Source organism: Fukomys damarensis, unplaced genomic scaffold, assembly GCF_012274545.1.
Source record: "Fukomys damarensis isolate Sample0158 unplaced genomic scaffold, DMR_v1.0_HiC HiC_scaffold_16, whole genome shotgun sequence".
Lineage (NCBI taxonomy): Eukaryota > Metazoa > Chordata > Mammalia > Rodentia > Bathyergidae > Fukomys > Fukomys damarensis.
Window position 1 is genome coordinate 119,219,141 of NW_022900928.1, and position 21,522 is coordinate 119,240,662.

Consider the following 21,522-nt stretch of genomic DNA (forward strand, 5'->3'; position numbering starts at 1 on the left):
CCCCGCCCCCGTCAGGCACCTCGCTCGCCGCAGGGTCAACCTGGTTCTGGACGTGCCTCTCTCCCCGCCCCCACCAGCCCGCTCCGCCCACTGCTCTCGCCCACCGCCGCCAGTAGGGCCCTCTGGCGCACGGGAGGTGCCAGGACAGCGACGAACTGCCCACTACCACCGCCCTCACGGGCAGAGAGCCGGAGTGGAAGAAAAAAGCTCGTCTTCGCCAGATCATTGGGTCGAACAGACACAGGACATAGTGTCCTGCAGCCACCTCCGCGATAACAAGAGCAGCGTGACTGATATTCACGGGGCTAACGTGTTGTCTCGTTTAATGCTCACGAATGCCCATCAATGTTTTAATTGTACTGGCCCCGTTTTATACATGAACTAATGGAATACGGAGCCGACTAACCCGTCCGAAATAATAATTGGCAGAGATGGGATTTGGACTCTTCCAGTTTGATTGCAGAGGCCTGGAACAACTGCTACTCAGGCTTCTCAGGTCTTTTCTGGGCCCTTCTCTATGTGCTTTGGTGAATGTTATATTTGAGGGACATAACAATTTAATAATTCACCTAAGCTCACATACCTATTTGGGTGGATCTGGGATTTGATTCTGATACCTGTGCTCTTACTACTTTGTGTGTGTATGTGTGGTACTAAAGATTGAACCCAGGGCCTTTTCCCTGACAGCCTTTTTAAAAAATTGTTTGAGACAGGCCCTCACTAAGTTGGCTAAGCTGGGCTCCAACTTTCGATCTTCCTGCCTCAGCTTCCCAGAATGCTGGGATTACAGCTGTGAACCACCACTAAGCCTAACGCTGCTTAAAAGAACAGAAAAAAAAGCAAACTGTATATCTTTTTGGAAGCAATCCTAATAGTCTAATGTCAAGAGTCATGAGTAGCAATTTTAAAACCCATGCATCTGCCTAGCTATGGCTAATGATCAGGAGCCTTGGAGGCCCTAGGTTCAAAGCAGGGCTCACTACCAGGGGTATTATCAATATTCCAGGGATCACAGGTCCATAGGGCCATCTGTCATTTACATACTGGGAGTAAGAGTGATGGGGGAGAGGGTGGGGAGAGATTGGAAAGGTCCTACTACCCTCACCTGCAACAAGTATATAGTGCAGAATGGGGTGTTCAGAAATACACTCTGTGATGGGAGTTTAAATTCATGGGGCTCCCTTACCAAATACTGAAATACCATTATGTACAAAATTCAGTGTTGAGTTGGATATGCAGAGAATATTCTTGTCCTCAGAGAAGCTAGAGGCTGGAGGACAGTGAGAAGAGCTGTCACAGGACTAAAATGCATCTTGGCTCTCAGTATTTAACCGCAGAAAGAAAATATTTGGGAAAAATTGTGTCTTTTATATAATCACAGACTTTTCCCTTGTCATTTCTTAAAGACTAGTTTTACAACTACTTACATGGTATTTATATTGCATTTGGTATTATAAGTGATAGATGATTTGTTAAAATACATGGGAGCATAAGCACAGATTATATGCAATCACTGTAACATCTATGTCCTGGATTTGGGTATCTAAACAGTAATCTGTCACATAATTGTTAAGGGTGACTTGATATTCCAAATACCAAAGCAATGCTGTAAGAAAGAAGTCTGGTATATGTATGCGTATATCCCGTCCATTTGTAAAACTAGGTGCAATGAAGGATTAAATCAGATGATCTTGATTTTCTTATGCCAAGACTGCTCTGGATATCTCATTGGTGTTTGTTTCAATGAATACATAGTTTACTCTGAATATAATAATAGGAAGTTGCACAATGTGGTGCAATTTGTCCTCTTACAGTGATGCTGGAGGGCACTTTAGTTTCAAACACAAGACCTACTCAAATCCTGTTTTTCACATAGTACTCAACTGATTGAGAACTACAAATCCCAGGATGCCTTGAGGCGAGTAGTTTTCAGACCAGCAATGGCAAACCTTTTAGAGACAGAGTGCCCAAGCTGCAACCCCAAACCCACTTATGTCACAAAGTGCCAACACTGACTGCAATTAAACCTGAATATTGAGATTTTCATTTTAAAAAATCAACTCATACATTAACATCTTTTGCCTTAAAAGAAAAACAGCATCTCTCTCTTCAGTGGAGCTCTTACCTTTCAAACTTGACAGATTTCATAAATACTAGTTAGGTTGAGTATTGCTTGCCTTCACTCAATCATCTTAGTATGAATCCTTTTTTTTTTCCTTCTTCTGTTGCTTTGTGTTTACCCCAGGTTTTTAAAAAATGGTTTTTAGCTGATGTTCATGAAGAGAAATTAAACTGTGCCGTTAATGAAAGGAAACCCTATCTAAGAAAATACATTTCTTTACAGAGCTGTGTCATATCATCCTTTGGGCCCTCTACTGGAAAAGTAGAATCAAGTCTGAAATAATGCCTTTTTAATTGTATTCTCAAGTATAGATGTAGGACAGTACTTATCATATCTCTGTGAATGCAAAATATCTTGTACCTGCTTTATGATACGTAGTAGTGACCGTGCTGTATCAGAGCTGTTTTTAATGTTAATCTAGAATGTTTTCTTTCCAGATGATATAAGATGCTAGTAAAAAAAAAATGGTGCCAGGTACCACAACAGTAACAGAACTTTGCTGTTTTCTGGGTATTATTCTTTTCTTTTTTTTAATGGAGTGTGCTGGATATCTATAATTTTGTTCAGATGACTGAAGAACCTGGAAAAGCTGTTGCTGTTTTGATGCATAACATACTGCTATTATTGGTCTTTTTATATAAATATATATATATAATTTGAATTTTTGGAAACTTTAGCTGTGCTGTCAACTTTGGAAAAGGTTATCCCAGTTTACTGTGTTGAGTTGGCATTGTACAGAAATTAACAGCCATATTGGTCTAGAAATGTTAATTTTTCACCATTTGTCCAGGGGTAACACACTGTATTAAATATGTAAGGTCTTATCTATATGGATTTGATTACAGAAACTAATAAAGTATTCTTTAAATAATAATAAAAAAAGAAAAACAGCATGAATGCCATAGTTCACCACCACTGTCTTAGGCTACTTGCCATTTCAAACCAATTGTATTCCAGGAAGGAGGTTCACTTAAATTAAAAAGTAATTTTTTTTTGGTAGTGGGGATCGAACTTTGGACTTTGTGCTTGCAAGGCAGGTGGCAGAGCCACTGAGCTAAATCCCCAGCCAAAAAAATGCTTTTAAAACACCTCTATAGATACTGCTGGAAAAATTTTACAAGATATTGCATAGCAAATAATAACTGAAAAGACATTGTGTAGAACAGCAGTTGTGGTATGCTGGTATTTGTGTGCAAATACATACAAATATTCTTATGTGTTTAATATATATTAAGAATAAAATATATTAAGAGTAGAGCTGGGGATTTAGCTCAGTGCTGCTGCTGCTTGTCTTGCAAGTGCAAGGTCCTAAGTTTGATACCTGGAACCCCCTCAAAATACATATATATTATAAAGAGTCACAAGAAAAACCTGACTCGGGGAAAGAGAATTGAAATGATTTTGGAACTGGAGTGGAAGAGATATCCCTTTTTCCTGTAAATCCTTTTGCACCTTTTTGAATTATTTTTATGTACATGTATTAAATACGTTCAAATATGAAATAAGTAAATGTTAAAAAATAATAGGTGGAAAAAAGTTGACAACATGGGGAATTGAAGCCTGGGTCTTCTCACTGAGCTGTATCTCCAGCTCTTTCATATTTTTTATTTTGAGCCACTCACTATGTTGCCCAGACTGGGCTTCAATTTGTAATCCTCCTCTGTCTCAGACTCCCAGAGTGCTGGGATTACAGGTGTGCATTACCCTGGAAAGACAATCTTTAACTATTTTCTGTTATCATGAATTTTTTCTTCTCTTATACCCTAATTTAATTAGTAAGTGTTTTTTGGTTAGACTTTAGCCTAAAGCCTGCAGTAAAATAACAAGTGTTCAAAGGTGCCATGTAATGCTGTGTCATCCTCTAATATAAAATGATGGTTCATGTGTAATGGAAACAGGGAGTGTTTCTTTTGATAGACATTTGAAATTTAAAAAATAACACTAGAGAGGTACCTGGCTGCATTCATTCCTCACCTATGCTAGAACTACAAACTATTTCTTCCACCAGTTCCTCCTCTCTCTCTCTGTCTTTCCATCCTCTTCTCCAGCACAAACTGAATATCCCATCGCATGACCACATCCTTTGTGCTCCTTCCCTAGCTCTGGATTTACTTCCTCCTCACCTGGCAAAACCATAACCCTGACAACAATTGGCTCCTCGCCTGCTCCCCACCTGCATCCAAGTGGCTGGAAAAACACGCAGCCAGGCTGACCGGCCTCAACCGCTGACCTAAAGAGGGCTCTTTGTCCTGCCCAGAACTCTTTGTGCACCTGCTGGCTGTTTGCTCTTCCACTGCTGGCTGTTTGCTCTTCCACTTCCCTGGGGGACGGTTTCATCCCTTATACACCCTGTCCCTGGCTGCCAACTGATGATGGTGGCTGCCATTTTTATGTGAAGATAGAAGCTTTCAAAGGGAACTTGTTCTCGTTTCTGTGGGTGAACTGCCTTTGAGTCTAAGTCTGTCTCCTGCACCTGTGCACAAGAGCTGCCCCTCTTTCTTACTTAAGAACACCATTTCTTTTTTCTCTTCTCTTCTTTCCTTCCCTCCCTCCCTCCTCCTCCCTTCCTTCCTTCCTTCCATTCCTTTCCTTTCTTCCTCCCTCTTTTTCTCTGTGGCAAGCTTTAGCTGCGTTGCCCAGGCTGGTTTTGAACTCTTAGGCTCAGCCGATCCTCCTGCCTCAGCCTCCCTGGTAGCTGGGACTACAGGTGAGCACCACCCTGCCCGGCCTTCAGTGCCCCACTTCTGCAGTTCTCTACCTTCTCCTGCCGTATCATCTCTACACTTCTGGCAGGTCGTGCTCACTGGCATGCCCACATTCTGTAATTTCTCCCACTGAAAAAATAATCCTGTCCTACCAATTTCCCTTGTGCAATAGCCTCATTTCCTATTCCCCTTTAAGTAAATCTTCTTTTTGAAAAAAGAGATACCTAGATTTAACTATTTCTGATTCCTCTTCTCCCATTCTCTTAAAAGTCCTCTAGAAAAACCCTTTCACTTCAACCATTACATCAATATTTATGTTGTCGAGGTCAAAAACAACCGCAGTGCTGAACCCATTAGGCAATCTTCAGGGCTCATGGTGCTGGATCCATGACCATATCTGACAAAGTTACTCACTGCCTCTTCTGGAAACTCTCCCCACCTGGCTTGCAGGAGGCTCACTATCCTCACCGACAACTCCTTTGCAGCTTCTTCCCTGGCTCTTCCTTGTTGCCTTATCCTTGAATTAGGAACTTCAGGCCTGACTTCTTAGAAATCTATCCACTCTCAATCCCTTGCTGATCTTTTTCAGACTCTTGGGCTAAAATGGCAGTGACACCCTGTACTTCCCAAGCTTGCGTATCTCTTCTGAGCTACAGCTTATGTATCCGATTTTTCATTCACAATCTGCACGTGTGTGCCTAATAGGAACCTCGAGTTTCATATGCCTAAGCCTGAACCTCTTGCTCCCCAAACCTACACCATCCTCATCCTTCCCAATTTAGCATGTGGCAACTGTCAGGCCCAAACCCTGCATGTCATCCTGGACCCTCTCTAACACCCCAGATCCTTCCATTAGTGCACCCCGTGGCCCCCATTCCCCTGCATCTCCAGAGAGCAGCGCCCCAGTCCTCTGCCCAACCATCCTCCATCACTGCCACCAACATCACCTCCTGGTCGGGTTCCACAGGTATAAGTCTCTGTGTTTGTCAACTCAGAGTGAGCTGCAGACCAGTGACTGCTACAGTGTTCACTCTGCTGCTGTGGTCCTCGGTGCTGGGCACAGAGTAAGTACACACTGAATAGACACTGAAAGGAGCAATAGGAGACCCCTGCGTTACCCCTGGCCTAACATACAAACAGTGTTATGACCTGGATTTTAGTTTTAAATTATGAACAAAGGTTTGAGTTATAACCTGACTGCCGCTTGTGCTTCCAGATGGTTTCAGATACAAATTTAACCCTTAAAGAGTTCTGGAAGGGACATTACAACATTGGTTCCTGTGTGGGGTTCACTGAGAAATCCTGGGCCAGTTCCTCTCTTAAGGACACTGAGATCTGCCTATGTACAGGAGAGAGACTTTGAAGGCTGTGTAGAGGAGCCTGAGTCTTCCATTGACCAACATGAGTTACAGCCAGCCCTCGTGAATGAGTTCAGGGTCCACTGTAATTGTTCTTTGTGAAAATATTTGATCTCATGGAGAAAAACACAGCAATAAAAGGGGCAAACCATTGATAAATGCAACAACTTGGGTTGGCATTAATACTGAGTGAAAAAATGACAAATTATAGAAAGAACAGAGTAGCGGTTGCCAAGGGTAGAGAGGAAGGGGGAGGGATGGGTGTAGCACAAGGACTGTGTTTATGGCAACGGATAGTTTCATATAGTGTTTACAGAGGTGATTATGACTATATGTGATAAAATGTGTAGCTCAGTGCCTGCTTAGCAAGCACAGGGCACTGGGTTCAAGCCTGATATGGGAGGGTTGGGGGGTGCCAGATAAAATATAAGATGCCCAGTTAAATTTGAACTTAGGATGGTCAAGGAGTAGTTTTTGTTATTTTTGGTTCATTTTGTTTCAGTATACGCATATTTCAAATATTACATGGGACACACTTCAACTAAAAATAAAATTTTTTTTTAGCTGAGTGTCTTGTATTTTTATTTGCTAAACCTGGCAGTCCTAGAAGAAACAGCCTAGAACATTTTACCTATGTCATTTTCCTTGTGGTATTGTGCTCTGGTTACCACTGGGGGAAATGAGAAAGGACTTCTCTGTATACTACTTTTGCAACCTCCTATGAATGTACAAATATTTCTTTCCTGCTCTACACTCAGTGAGATCAGATGGGACAGGCCTGTGAGTACTTACCAAGATTGGCAAACACTACAAATCGGGAATTTTTGTTTTTTTCTTTCCTTCCAGGGAGCTAGTTAATAAACATTTATTAACACACCATATACTTTATGCCTCGATTTCCTCATCTGAAAAATGGGGACACGGTAATAACTTCAAAATGTTACAAGGACAGGGGCTGGGGGTTTTGCTCAGTGGTTCTGGTGCCTGCCTTGCAAGCACAAGGATCCAAGTTCGATGCCCGGTACCCCCCCAAAAAATGTTACAAGGACTAAATGAGATAATGTATGTAGTGTACTCATCACTAAGTTTGTCAAACAGTAAGTGAGCAATAAATATTAGTATATTTTGTTTGTTTGTTTCTTTGTTTGTTTTGAAACATGGTCTCACTATGTCGTTCAGGCTGGCCTTGAACTCATTATGTATCCCAGGCTGGCCTTGAACTTGTAGCAATCCTCCCGCCTCAGTCTCCCAAGTACTGGGATTACAGGCGTGCACCATCATGCCAGGCTCTTACTAGTATTACTCGTCAGAGTAAATTGGAAGCCACTGGAGGGCAGTGCTATGCTTCACTCATCTTTTTTTAATGCTTGCTTTATTTATTTATTTATTTATTTATTTATTTATTTATTTATTTATTTATTTATTTTGGGGGGCACCAGGGATCAAACTCAGGATCTTGCGCTTACAAGGCAGGTGCGGTACCACTGAACTAAATACCTGGCCCTGCTTTATTTATCTTGATATCGTTAGTGACTGGCACAAAATCTGACACAGAGCACATGCTAGATAGATGTCTGCTGAATTATTGAATAATGGCAAATAATAATAGCTTGGGATAACAGGACCCTAGAAAGTCTGCATGTTAATACAGGTATTTAAGGATATGTTTATTGTTTAATTTTGGAGATTTTTCAGGCCTCAGGATAGGTTTCCAGGGAAGTCTGGGTCTGTTCCTACCTGAGGCTAATGCCCTTACAGGCCTGACCCTGGCCTCCAAGGGGACCAGGCTCCCCGAGAGCTCGTTAAAGGTGGCAGGAACAAGCCCTCACCAATCCCCTCGGCAGCTGAGATGGGCATTTCTGGCTCTGAGCCTATCTGAATAGAGGTCATTTAATCCTCACTGGATTTGTCCTGTTTATTTTAGTGAACAGGGCTGTTTACTTTCAGTTCTTATTTCTAGGGGTGCTTACTCATTTTGCTTCCCTTTTATTTACTTTTTGCAAGCACTAGGGTTTGAGTAAATATGTCTATAAAGTTCCAGGGACTGGGCTATTCTGTGTCTGGTATTTTAATGGCCTTTAAACAGTGTCTGCTCAGGTAAGCATTTTATAGATGGGTCGAAGAGATAGGGAATTCTGCTCTTAGCAACCTCTGACTCCTTCCAATCTGACAGCTGGCTACCAGTGGCTTATGAATCATGGCTTTCATCACTAATAAAAATCTCAAAATCCAACAGTCACCCCAAACAGAAATTGACTCACCTTGGGAAGCCAGACATGGATGAGGCTTAGAAACTGTAGGGCAGGACTGAGGGTATGAATTGCCTGGAGTGATTTCTAAAATGCACATTTACAAGCCCCATACCTGAAAATTCTGACTTGGATGATTTGGGCAGAGGCCCAGGTATCTGCATTTTAAAAAGACACTACAAGTAATTTTTCTCTTTTTAGACCATCCCAAGAAACACACTCTAGATTCTCAAGAACCCTTGTGCCAATGGGTGGGCTGCCCTTGCACCTGCTGCCGTGTTGGTGGGTAACATGGGGAGAAGCTGGGGAACCAAGCGGGCCTGTTAGGAAGGATTGCAGCAGGTTTCAGCACCCTGCTCCTCCAGTGAGCCAGGATGATGATGAGTCTCATTCTGTTAGCTTGCTCCTGAGCTCATTTGATGTTGGCAGAATGAGGGTGGGGCCATGTCTTGTTATTGTTTGTTTGTTTGTGTGTTTGTGGTCTGAACCCAGAGCCTTTGCACTGGGTTATATCCCCAGCCCTTTACTTTTTAATTTTTACTTTGAGACACGGAGTTGCTAAGTTGCCCAGGCTGACCTTAAGTTTCCATCCTCCTGCCTCAGCCTTCCAGAGTGCTGGGATTACAGGTATGTACCACCACACCCTGTTCCTCTTTGTATCCCCCACAGCACCTAAGACTGCACACTCACAGGGAGAAGTAGCTATGTGTGCACAGGCTGGGACACTCTCATCGGGCGCAGAAGGAGAGAAGGGCCCAGTTACCTCATGGTAGCCAGCAAGCCAGTAGCTGGGGATGGATGTGGTAAAGAGCCTGAGTGCCATGGAGACTTGCCCACCTCCTCCTACGGCTGGGGTGAGGATCATCCAAGAAGAATGGATACAAGTGTCCCCTGCCCCAACTTGTGGGGTCCTGTCCCATCCCCCAGAGCCCATTATGACATGGTCAGTGTACTTTGAAACAAAGACATCATTGGAGTTGGAGCGTCAGGCCAGCCTGTTGTGGCCAATGTCTGAAGGGTATCTGCTGACCCAAGGGAGGGGGTCCTGTATTCTAGGAGGCAACAGACAGAGAGTTTCCCTGCTATCTGTTCTCCATTTGGCCCCTTTCTTTCCTGCTTGACAGCAGGGCACTCGTGGCTTTATTTGTATGCAGGGACAGTTCAAGGCCTGTTTCTCCCACCAGAAATGAGCTTCCGGAGGGCATGCCCACCTTGCTTACTGCTGGACCAGCACCTGGCAGAGCCTGAGGAGTGAGTTCTGGTGCATGAATACAGGAAGGAGCAGCTTCCCTGGCACCAGTCATCCATGCATTTGTTCAGCCAACACACATGCTTTGGGCATCTGCTGGGGGCCGGGCTTTTGTTGGCCCCGATGGTGAAAAGCTGGAGATACATCCTTTGCGTAATGCACCCTGACAAGGCCTGGATCCAAGGCCTAATGGAGATGGGGTTGAACGGAGGAGCACACAGTGGCAATGACAGGCTCTTAAGTCAGTGAAATGGTATCTCGCCTGGCAGGATTTCCCCTGCCTGATTCAGGGAGTCCCATCTGCCCCGAGGCTACTGCCTATGCTGACAACCTCAGCTGCTTGTTTCTGCTAATATTGCAGTGGGGTGCTTCTGTAGAAGCAATCTATAAAACACCATTTACAGCCATAACTGAACCACAAAAATCAATCCCCGACGCTCACTCCCATCAACAAACATGCTTTGAGGGCCTCCTGAGTGTGGGGGCACAGTTTCTAGGTGTCACATGAGATAAACAGATAAATAAAACAAGGCCTCTCCCCCAAGGGGTTTCTAACCTCCCTAAGGATACAGGGCATGTGGGGATGAGATGATTAATTGCACATGTAAAACTGTGTATGCCCAAGCAGTGAATAAAGGCCCTAGAGCTGTGACATCCAATACAGCAGCCACATGGAGCTGTTGCACATTTGAAATATAGCTAAGCACTTAAGTACCTTTCACACCAAGGGGCACTCCATTTGCCAGATATACACATTGGATTATGGGACAAAATGTATAAAATAGCTCCATTTGAATATATTGATCACATATTGAAATGATGACATTTTGGGTAGACTGGGTGAATTATACTATGCTGGAGAAATTAATTTCACCTGTTTCGTGCAGTTTTAAAATGTGGCTTCTAGAACATTTAAACTGCCGTGTATGACTCCCATTTTATTTCCCATGGACAGCACTGGTCTAGGAGTTGAGAGAACTCAGTGGGGCACCAATAGCCTGTGCCACCGCAGCTGGGGAGGATTCTGAGGGAATGGGACAACCTGAAGAAGGGTGTGGGGAGGGCACTGGAGAAGTATGATCAGGAAAGGAAGGAAGATGGCAGCTCCAGGAGGTAGCATGCTCCCAGAAAACACACATCGTCATGCTGTGTACTCACCAGCTCCTCCTCCCTCTCCTGCCATCTTCCAAAATGACAGGCCCTACGGACCTTTAGCCACCTTTCAATGGGATGACTCTAGAGTAAGGTCCCTTCATTTCAGTCCTGGACATGAGGTGCTGGCCAAAGAGAGCTGGAAGGTGCGTGTTGATGGTAAATGGTGGTGGGTAAAATCCTCAGCCAGGCCATCCATCCCAAAGGGAGGTTAAATCCTCCACCCCTGCCATCTCCCCAGTCTGGTCCTGGATGGGGTCAGTGATGGGAAGGAGAGAGCAGGTATGACTCCAGTGCTTCTGGAGCCGGGAGTTTGGTCAGTGTTGGACTGGGGGCCCTGTTCAGAAGAATGGGGTAGCCCTGCAGGAGGAGGCCAGCCCCCTAACCCAGCCCGAATGGGACACATCTTATCAGGGAGATGAGGCAAATGATGTTACATTCAGTTAGCTTCTCTGCCTCTGCCCTGTCAGCTACCCAGAGAAGCTGTAAACACTCGAATACAAGGATTAGCTCTGCATGTGGTGTCTGGGACATTGTGAACAACTCTCAGTGGCTGTGTTTGTGTCTGTGTTAAATTGATCTTTTTAACTCCCAGCACCTGAGACGTGAGGCTTGGTGTATAGCCAGTGCTCAATAAGTATCGATGAATGGATAAACAAAGGAAGGAAGGAAGGAAGGGGTACCTGGTAGAGATGACAAGCACAGAAGCAGACTCTTGGAAGAGGCTAAATTTGCTTTGTGCTAGAATTTTGGTGGTGGGCTCAAGAGGGGTTTTCCCCAGGCCAGATCTCACAGCTTCTGCGTCAGTTGAGGACTGATGCTCAGCTCACCATCCACCCTCCTACCTTCCACCATGTGGCCCGGGTTTCCATGCTCTGAGGGGCAGTGCTTGGCCAGGCTGGAAGCTTCCAGGGCTGAAGCTCTGCACCCAGCTTCTTATCCTATTGAGCACCATTTTAGAAGCTCCTTGAGGCCCTCTGTAAAAGGAGGGATAAGGTGAAGAATTCCAAGAACACTGGATAAGCCTGGTATGGGGTGAAGGTGGGTGAATTACTACTTCCTGACCACCTAAAGAAAGGGGTCTAGCAATGAGAATCCTGCAGTTTTCCCTTAAGACCTCTGGAGGGCGCTTGGACCACAAAATACCAGATACATACTACATTCGCCTCCCCCGTCTCTGGGAGACTGTGATTCAATTCAACAAACGTTTCTAAATCATCACAATAGCGATTGCTCTCCTGTGTGTTGAATACCCAATACAGCACCATATAAAATTTCATTTAATATTCACTACAATCATTGTGAGATACTTTGGCTCTTTAGGGGAAAAAAATCAAGGCTTCAAGAAGTCAGCTTACCTAAGTTCACTTGGCTAAATAAAATTTAGGGGTAAGGTTTTGAACCCCAAGCCCTTAGGCACTGAACATAAATAGTGAAAAGGTGAATTCTCTGGACAGAGATGGGAGGTGCATACACCACACAGGCGTTATTGTTACTCGACAACGTAAGCATTCTGAAATTGGAAGATGGCTTAGACAATTTATATAGTTCATACGGAAATGTCTTTTTTTTCCCCTTGAAATGATGTTATTAAGTAAATGAAGTGTCTCACAATTCATGGTGTCTTAACTTGGAAGAAATAGTCTTAGTAATACTAGGCAGGAAATGATGATTTTCATTTAACAGTTAAATAGCACTCACTAAGTACCCAGAGCTATTGTAAACCCTTTATGCAGAGTTACTGAACTAGTCCTCAGGACTCCCCTCTGAGTAATGCATTATTATGCCCCACATTTACTGATGTGGATATGGAGACACAGACAGGGAAGCAATTTTTCACAGGTCACACAGCTAGAAAGAGGAAGATCTGGGATGAGTGACTCAAGTAGTCTGGTTCCACTGAGTGCTGAGAAGGAGGAATTGGGAGATGGGGCTGGAGCTGCTGGCCCTTGCCAGTGCAGAGGGAAGAGTTCAGGAGAAAATGCCCTTTGGCTGGGAGAGTATTCCAGGCAGAGAGACCTGGAGAGCAAAGGCCTGGGCTGAGTGTGGGGTCAGGATAGGCTCTGCCTTGGGGCCTCCTCGGGATGGGAAGAGGAGGGGGTACAAAGGAAGGCCCAGGAAGTGGGCTGCTTGAGTCCAGGGAGGTGCTGAGGCCCCCCTGGCCACCCTGGCCTCTCCAGGGCCAGGCCATTTGGGAAGTGCACTGTGTGCTCAGGAAATGGCCGGATTGGATTTCAGGGAGCTAAATTGGGCCTGGGGCTGGGGGAGGTGTCAGAGAAGGGAACCATGAAGGGCCAGCAGCTAGAAGGCAGACAGAGAGAAGTGACCTGGGACCTAAGAGTGGGGGCTGGGATCCCAAGCCAGGCCGGAAGCCCTCCTGACCCCGGGGAGACTGGAATGTGGGGTCACTGTGCAAAGGCATCCTCACTTGGAGGGAGCTGGGGGTGGTGTGGGGGCAGAGACCCGGAGAGGAGGAGAGGTTGGGCCAAGCAGAGGGAGAAGTTGAGGGTGCAGGCTCAGCCTGGGGCTGGTGTCTACGACCCTGAGCCTTGCCCTGGATGAGCAGAGGGGGCCTGGCTGTTTGTTGGGTGTTGGTGGGGAGCTGTGCAAAACACAGAGGAGCACCTAGAACCAGCGTGGGACCTGCACCCTCCCACTGTGGCAGCCCCCACTTGGCCCCTCCAATCCCCCCAGCCCCTCCCCTCCCTGACTGGCAGCAGCGGCTGTGGCCCCTCCCAGTCCCAAGGGCAGGCAGGCAGTGGTCTATTCTGTGCCCAGGACAGCAGGGGGACCTGGGGAGGACAAAAGGAAAGCAGGATGAGGTGGGGGTGTCAGGAGGGCTCTGAGAGGCCTGGGGTATAGGCTGTGACTGCTGTGGCTGGGAGAAAACACAACAGCACAGGTTTGGGCAAATTTGACCCTCTTAGGGTCTCTCACCTGAAAGCGGGTGTATCTGGAACACCCTGGTTGGCAGTGGCACTCAGGAGCTGGGGCAGTAGGAATCCCCAGCCTCTGGCAGGGAATGCCAGAATCTCTTTCCAACCTGGAGGCCTCAGGATCAAGGTTGGCCCCCAGTTCTAGTCCTCCAGACAGCCTCTGTGGGAGGGAAGTATACAGCAGTGAGGCCAGATGGGGGCAGTCTGGGCCCAGGGTGGCTGTGGGGGGAGTCTCTCCAGCCATGGAGGTGCCCTGGTGCTGGCCTAGGGGTGTCCAGGCCAGGGTGGACCCATTGGACCCACTGGCTTCTTTATTCCTCAGATAGGAAATTTTGAGTACCTCCCCCTCCTGTGGGATGGAGGCCGGATTCCTCTGACCCTCTGATGACTTCCCACTCCATGTCCAGCCCCTCCCCAGAGGGCAGTGGGGTTGGGGAGAGGAGCAGAGCCAAATGTTGGGAGGATCCCATATACACAAAGGTTTTTTCCTGTGGAGATTTTCTGATAAGGTTAGTAAGAAGGGGAGGAGCCAAGGCTGAACACATGGAATCCATCTGTGCTAAGGCCTTAGAGCCCACCCAGAGAAATGAGCAGGTTTTTGGGCCACCAACTAGGTTCAAATCTAGGCTTTGGGGTTTTTTTTGTTGTGTTGTGTTGTGTTGTGTTTTTTGAAACAGGGTCTCACTATGTAGTTGAGACTGACCTGTAACCCAGGCTGGTCTTGAATTCACAGTGATCCTCCTGCCTCAGCCTCCTGAGTGCTGGGATAACAGGTGTGTGCCACCACACCCAGCAAGGCTTTGGTTTTTACTGCTGCCCAATATTCCATGCCTGGTGTACAATAGGTGCTCAGTAAGTGGCAGCTGTGTTATTTGTAGAAGCAGCACAGGCCATGGGAGGAGCAAGAGCCTTGAAATTAGGCAGTCTTGATCCAATCCCTGCTGACCTTAAGCAAGGACTCCAGCACATCCCTGGACCTCCCTGAGCCAGGGTCCTTGGTCAAAAGAGAAAAAAATGGTGCTCGCTGGGTGCCAGGGTCTGTACCAAGAGCTTTACATGTAGTGTCTCATGTAATCTTCCTGACCCCTTGGTGCTGTTATTATCTATTTACAGATGAGGAAACCAAGACTCAGAGAGGTGAAGAAACTTACCCAAGAGTAGTAGACTTAGGATTTGAACCCGTACAGGGCTCTATCAGCTCTCCCCAGATTCTTTCCCCTGCTTATTCTTCTGCCAAGTCAAATAGAATCTAGACCTTGGCTGACTCTCTAGCAAGTGGGAAAAGACAGAGGGATGATGGGCCAGGGTCAAAAGAACAAATCATGCTCAGGGTCCAAGGAGGGGTATCTCCTGGAACCCAAGATCCCCTTTTATTGTGCGCTTAGAGAGTTTGGAGAATAAAAATATTCCACCCACCAGCAAGAACAGTTCAGAGTGCTGTGGTGGGCTGTGGTCTGGAGTGTCAGGGAAGGTTCTGGGGTCTGAGCGGACCCCAAACTGACTGTGACTCAGCTGGATGGAAGAAGAGGAGGAGGATTCTATATGGCTATAAATAGAAGCTGAGCATAGTGGCCCTATGAGGTCACTGCCAGCCTGCTCAGGCCCTGTTTAAAGGACTCCTCAGCCTAGAGGGAGGTAGGAAATTGGAAAAGGCCCAGGACAGCAGAACTATGACCAAACTGGAGGCACTGAAACCAAACAAGGCCTATGAGGAAAGATGAAAGGAATGGAGATGAACCAGGGGGAGAAAGCTGAGGGATGGAGAATTCCAGGGAAGTGACAGAGGTGGCTGTCTCACCTAGGTTAAGGTGTGAGAAAGTGGAGTGTGGTGGTGCATGCCTATAATCCCAGCACTTTGGGAGGCTGAGGCAGGAGCAGGGCAAGTTCAAGCCTGGCCTGGCCAATTTAGCACTTATTGAAACCTTGTCTCAAAATAAAAAGGGATGGGCTGGGGATTTAGCTCAGTGGTTGGGGCACCTGTCTTGCAAGCATGAGTTCAATCCCCAGTACCAAAAAGAATAAAAAATAAAAATAAATAAATAAAAAGGGATGGAGATATAGCCTAGTGAAAAGACCCTGGGTTCATTCCCAGTACCAGCAAACCAAACCAAACCAAAACAAAACAAAACAAAAAGTGGAGGCTTATGTCTCCCTGTGGGGAGTCAGTAGAGGTGGACCACAGGGGCTGCCTAGACTGCAAGGCCGGGAGACCTGAAGGAAACTGAGCGCCTCTGTCCAGAGGGTTCTGTGCTGTCCCAGTCTGCTCTCCTGACACCATCCAGCCTGCATTCTGACAACCCCTCCTCTCTGCTGTCCTGCCAGGCCAGGGCATCCTCCTCCCTCCTTGGGGTTGCTGTGTGTTGGGGAGGGGCTCCTCTGCCCTGTCTCTTGTGCTAGGCTCAGGCCTGGGTCCAACTTAGAGAACAGGGATGAGCAGAGAGGTTCAAGGGCATCCTCTATAGGCTCCTGGGATAGGATGGGATGGAGAGGACAAGTAGACTCTAGAGCTCTGTGGAGGGTGGGGGTTGCTTTTGCTTTGCTGGGGAGGACCTGTGGCTGAGTCGGGAAAGGCGGAAGCTGGGAAGAAGAAGCGAAGGAGGAGGGCCTGGGGTTGGGGGCACCGCAGTGTTGATTCGGTCTCTGCTGTTGTGGTTGTAGCCACACCTCAGCACCTTGTGGCAGACCTGCGATGTGGGGGGACACATCCACAGTTGGTGGTCTGCTATGATACAGTAAACATGAGGAGGGGGACACAGAGGTTTCAAACCAGAGTCCCCAGGGAGACACCAAGGCTCCAGTAAGAAATTGGCCTCCCTCATTCCTGCCTTTAAGGTGAAAGTAGAGAGGACGTCTGAGGATTTTTGTTTTGTTTTTTTTGTTTTACCTGCGATGTGGGGGGACACATCCACAGTTGGTGGTCTGCTATGATACAGTAAACATGAGGAGGGGGACACAGAGGTTTCAAACCAGAGTCCCCAGGGAGACACCAAGGCTCCAGTAAGAAATTGGCCTCCCTCATTCCTGCCTTTAAGGTGAAAGTAGAGAGGACGTCTGAGGATTTTTGTTTTGTTTTTTTTGTTTTTTTGTTTTTTGAGACAGGGTCTCACTATGTAGCTGAGACTGACCTGGAACTCACTCTGTAGCCCAGGCTGGTCTCGAACTCACAGTGATCCTCCTGCCTCAGCCTCCTGAGTGCTGGGATAAGGCATGTGCCACTCACTATGTAGCTGAGACTGACCTGGAACTCACTCTGTAGCCCAGGCTGGTCTCGAACTCACAGTGATCCTCCTGCCTCAGCCTCCTGAGTGCTGGGATTAAAGGCATGTGCCACCACCCCCGGCTGAGGATATTTTATTTTAAGCAAGGAGAAACAGATCCGGAGAGGGGAGGGGAACAGTCCATTGTCACACAGCTCATCCCTGAGCTGCCCCAGGACTGGCCTCCCCTCGTGCCCCCAGGTCTCAGCCACATGCTACCAATGCAACTGAAACCCCTTTCAGACCCTCCTTAAGGCCACTAGCTAAAGCCTCCTCTCCTTCCCCAAACAGCCCACGCCTTCCTGTCTCTTACTGCTGTGATCAACATGGAAATTTACATGGCACTGACAGTGAGCATGCTCACCTTTATCAAACCAGACTCCTGCCCTTGAGGCTTAGCCCCCTCCTCCTCCTCATTCTCCTCCTCTTCCTCCTCCTCTTCGCCTCTGTCACTGGCAAAGATGTCCTATTTGGTAGAGGTTGGGGGCTGGGGAGGAGAGCCTGAGGCTTCTCCTACTTTGGCAGAAAACCTGCTGGGCTCCATGTCTGTAAAAGGAGTGGGTGGGGGCAGGAAGGGGCTGGAGTCAGGGCTGAGGCTGAGGCGAGTAGAGGAGGGAATTATGCTAATCGGGTCGGGGGTACCAGTAGAGAAGGGGTCCAGCAAAGGGTCTGGGGCAGGAGGTGGAGAAAACTGGGAGCAGGAAGACACAGGCTAAAGCTCTGAAGCCAGGAGGATGTGGAAGGTGGCAGACTGTGGGCGGGAGGTGGGGCTTGCTGGCAGTGCAGCAAAAGAAAGATGAGTTTCAGGGAGAATTTTGACACTGCCAGTCCACTATTCTGGCTGGGTCCCCCCAACTTTCCAGCACACCACCCCCCCGCCACACACGAGTGATATCAGAAAGAAACAATTGCCTCTAGACATTCCTTCCCTTTTACAGTCACTCAGGAGGGCGCCTCTGGAGCCTGAAGCCCTTGTACGTTAAGAAGCTGCCACAGAGAGGGGAGGTGGATGGGGCGGCATGGGGGAGGGGCTCTAGGCAGGGGTGCATGGGGGAATTCCGTTCTGGGACCCAGGGACTCTGGATGTCAGAGCTGAGAGAACCCCAGAGATGAGCTGGCTGGGTCCTGCCATGGCCACAGAGGAAATGGGACTTGCCTGGGCTGCATGGGTAGCTAGCTGTTGACTCCCTAGGATGAGCTCCCATCTATGTTATCCTCCGCCACGCACCCCTGTCCTTCCCCCTTGCTCCATTCTGCCCAGCCCAGTGCTAAAGCTGATGACAAGAGCCTAGGTCCACAGAGTTCACCCCTGTCATGCTGTCCCCAAGGCTCTCTCATGCAATGGCTGCCTCTTGGCCCAGCCCAGCTTGGAAGAGAAACATGAGGAGCTGGGCTGGGAAACAGAAAAAGAAGAGTGGCCCAGAGAAAGGAGCAGAGGGTAAACCTGAGGTGGTGCTGTGGAGTTGAATGTAGTTGGTCTCCAAGGGTTATATGATAGAAGCTTGGGCTCCCATATGGTGATGTTAAGAGGTCCTGGGATCTTTAAGAGGTGGAACCTAGTGACAAAAAATGAGGGCATCAGGGAACTGCCCTCTGAAGGGTGAAGGTATTCTGTGGAACCCCAGTTAGTTCTGGGGGTGGGGGAGAGATAAAGATTTAAGTTGACCCCTAGATCACTCTTTGGTTTCTTAGCTTATCATGTGATTTGCTCTGCTTGCACCCCCATTGTTAGCTTTCCCATCACTGGGACACAGTACCCTTCTCTCGCAACCTAAAGAGGGAGAGTTTTATTTTGGCTCACAGTTTCAGTGGGTCCAGTTCATGGTTGGCTGGCTCCAAGTCATAAACTGCATGGTGGGAGGGCCTGGAGGAGAAAAGCCACTCACATCATGGTGGCTGGAAGCAGAGAGAGGAGGGAGAAGCTGGGTATCAGAACTAAGTCACACCCCAGTGACCTGTCCTTTCCAACTAATCTCCAACTCCAAATATGAGACTTTTGAATGAACATTGTTGGTCAAAACCATAACATTCACAATTATGATGCTGTCTACCAAGAAAACCTCACCATAGCCCAGCAAATACTAGTGCCTTGGACTCAAATCTCCAGAACTGTGAGCTAAATAAACTGTCTTCTTCATAAAATAGCTATTTTCTAGTATTTTATTATACCAAGAGAAAAAAAACAAAACAGATTGAGACTTGAAATGTCAGCTAGTGGAGGACACACCATGGTAAGCGAGATTCTTGTCTTTGTCAGATGCAGTATAAGAAATAGGTTTACTGGGGATCAAACTCAGGACATTGTGCTTGCAAGGCAGGCGACAGCGCTACTGAGCTAAATCCCCAGCCCAGGTTTCCCCTTTTTGATCTTGTTCAGTTTTTCTTAATCCAAGTCCCCCATGCTGACCACACCAGTGTACTCATCTCAGCTCTCCACCCATGCCAGCTGTCTGTTGTCCATCTCTGTCATCCATAAAATTGGCAGGGTCCTGTGGGTAGCTTGGGCCCTTGCCTTCCAGCAAGCCCTCTTCAGAGATCTGTTTAGGGACCTATTAGCCATCCAGGCATGGTACTTAGGAGAAGGCAGGGAACAGCAAATATACAAGTCTGGAGGTAACATCACCAACAGCAAAGAAACTGAAGATGATCCTGATGAAGAGGTGGATGAGCTGAAGTTGGCAAGGTGTCAGGGCCAGTCCAGTGGGTCTTGCTGGTGCAGTAGTTCAAGGAAAGAAGAGAAACAAAGTGGCAAAAATGGCAAAGTTCCAAATGGCATGTGCACTGTCTCTAACATTGGCAGGGCAGATTTATGCAAGGAGGGTCCTTCTTCCTCTGTCTGGCTTCAAGGTTAGATTATGTGGCATAGCAGAGCTACATCACTGACCTCAAGTATGAGGAAAATATTTTCTACCAGCAGAGTGGTCCCCTACGCCACACTGCAGGCATGTTAGATACTCAGAGACCTTTCGTGGAATGGCAAGGTGTTCCCAGTCTGTGCAGGGGCTCTAGCTCCACAAATGCTTGTTGGAGTCACAGTGGAGAAAATGTGAGCCTTAAATGAGTAGGGAGAGCATGGGACTGGTCAACCTTATGATTTGGGATGTTCAACCTTGGATTTCTAGGACTCAGTGAGGCTAGAGCAATTCAGGAAGATTTCAATTAGAATAGGACAAACTTTTTTCCTTTATTCACTCTACAAAATTTACTACCAGTACCCATACCCAGTACCAGTTGCCATACCACATGCACAAATATAAAAATTCTCCCCATTTTCTGTCATATACTGAATAAAATGGTCTATCTTGGTGGAACCCATTTCTGATAGTGAGCTAAAAGAGCAGGTATAAGGGCCTGGGATTTAGCTCAGCAGTTCGGTGGCCTGCCTTGCAAGCTCAAGGACCCGAATTCAATCCCAGGTACCAAAAAAAAAAGAATAAAAAAAGCAGGTATGATCTATATAATAATATAATAATATGACTGCTATGTTAAAAATACTGTGTAAAAACTTACATATTCAGAAGTATTTGAAGATATTCACAGCAGCATTGCTTATGATAGCAAAAAACTGAAAACAATATATGTATCTATCAATAGAAACTGCCAAATTAATAATGCCAAATTCACATGTGAATTACAAATGCAGATATTAAAAAGGATCATTAAAGATATTAAAGAATATTGAAAAATATTAAAACTTCATAACAAAAAAGTAAAGTAACAAGTGGCTTTACTGGTGAGCTCTACTAAACATTTTAAGAACACCACTCCTTCTCAAATTCTTCCAAAAATTAGAAAAGGAGGGTGTGCATTCTAAGTTATTTATTCCTGGAATGGAGGACAGTTTAACATATAAAAATTCATTGGTATAATAGACCACATTAAGAGAATGAAAGGGAAAATTCATGTGATCCTCTCATTAATGATAAATGAAAACAATTGCATTTACAATAACATAAAAAGGAATAAAATACTTAGCTGTAAACATAACTGAGGCATAAGATGCATGCACTGAAAGCTGCACATGTGCTGCTAAAATAGAGACACAAATGCAGTGGTGCCTCAGTTCATGAATGTGATTCTTTCCACAATGCTCGTCACAAACTGAATCGGACAAGAACTGATTCAAATTTAATGGTTAGTTTCAATGCTGACCTTATGAGGAAAAATTTTTTTTTGAGACAGGGTCTCACTATCTAGTTGAGACTGACCTGGAACTCACTATGTAGCCCAGGCTGGTCTCAAACTCACAGTGATCCTCCTGCCTCAGCCTCCCGAGTGCTGGGATTACAGGTGTGCGCTATCACACCCGGCTCTCATGGGGAAATTTGATTTGGTTTTTGTCCAGTTAGGTTAGTGACCAGAATTGAGGAGAAAATTGAATTTGCAACTGAGTTACCACTGTAAATGGAAAGACGTCCCATTTTCATGGACTGAAAGACGATATTGTTAAGATGTAAAGATTACCCCAAGTAATATATAGATTCAGCATAAACT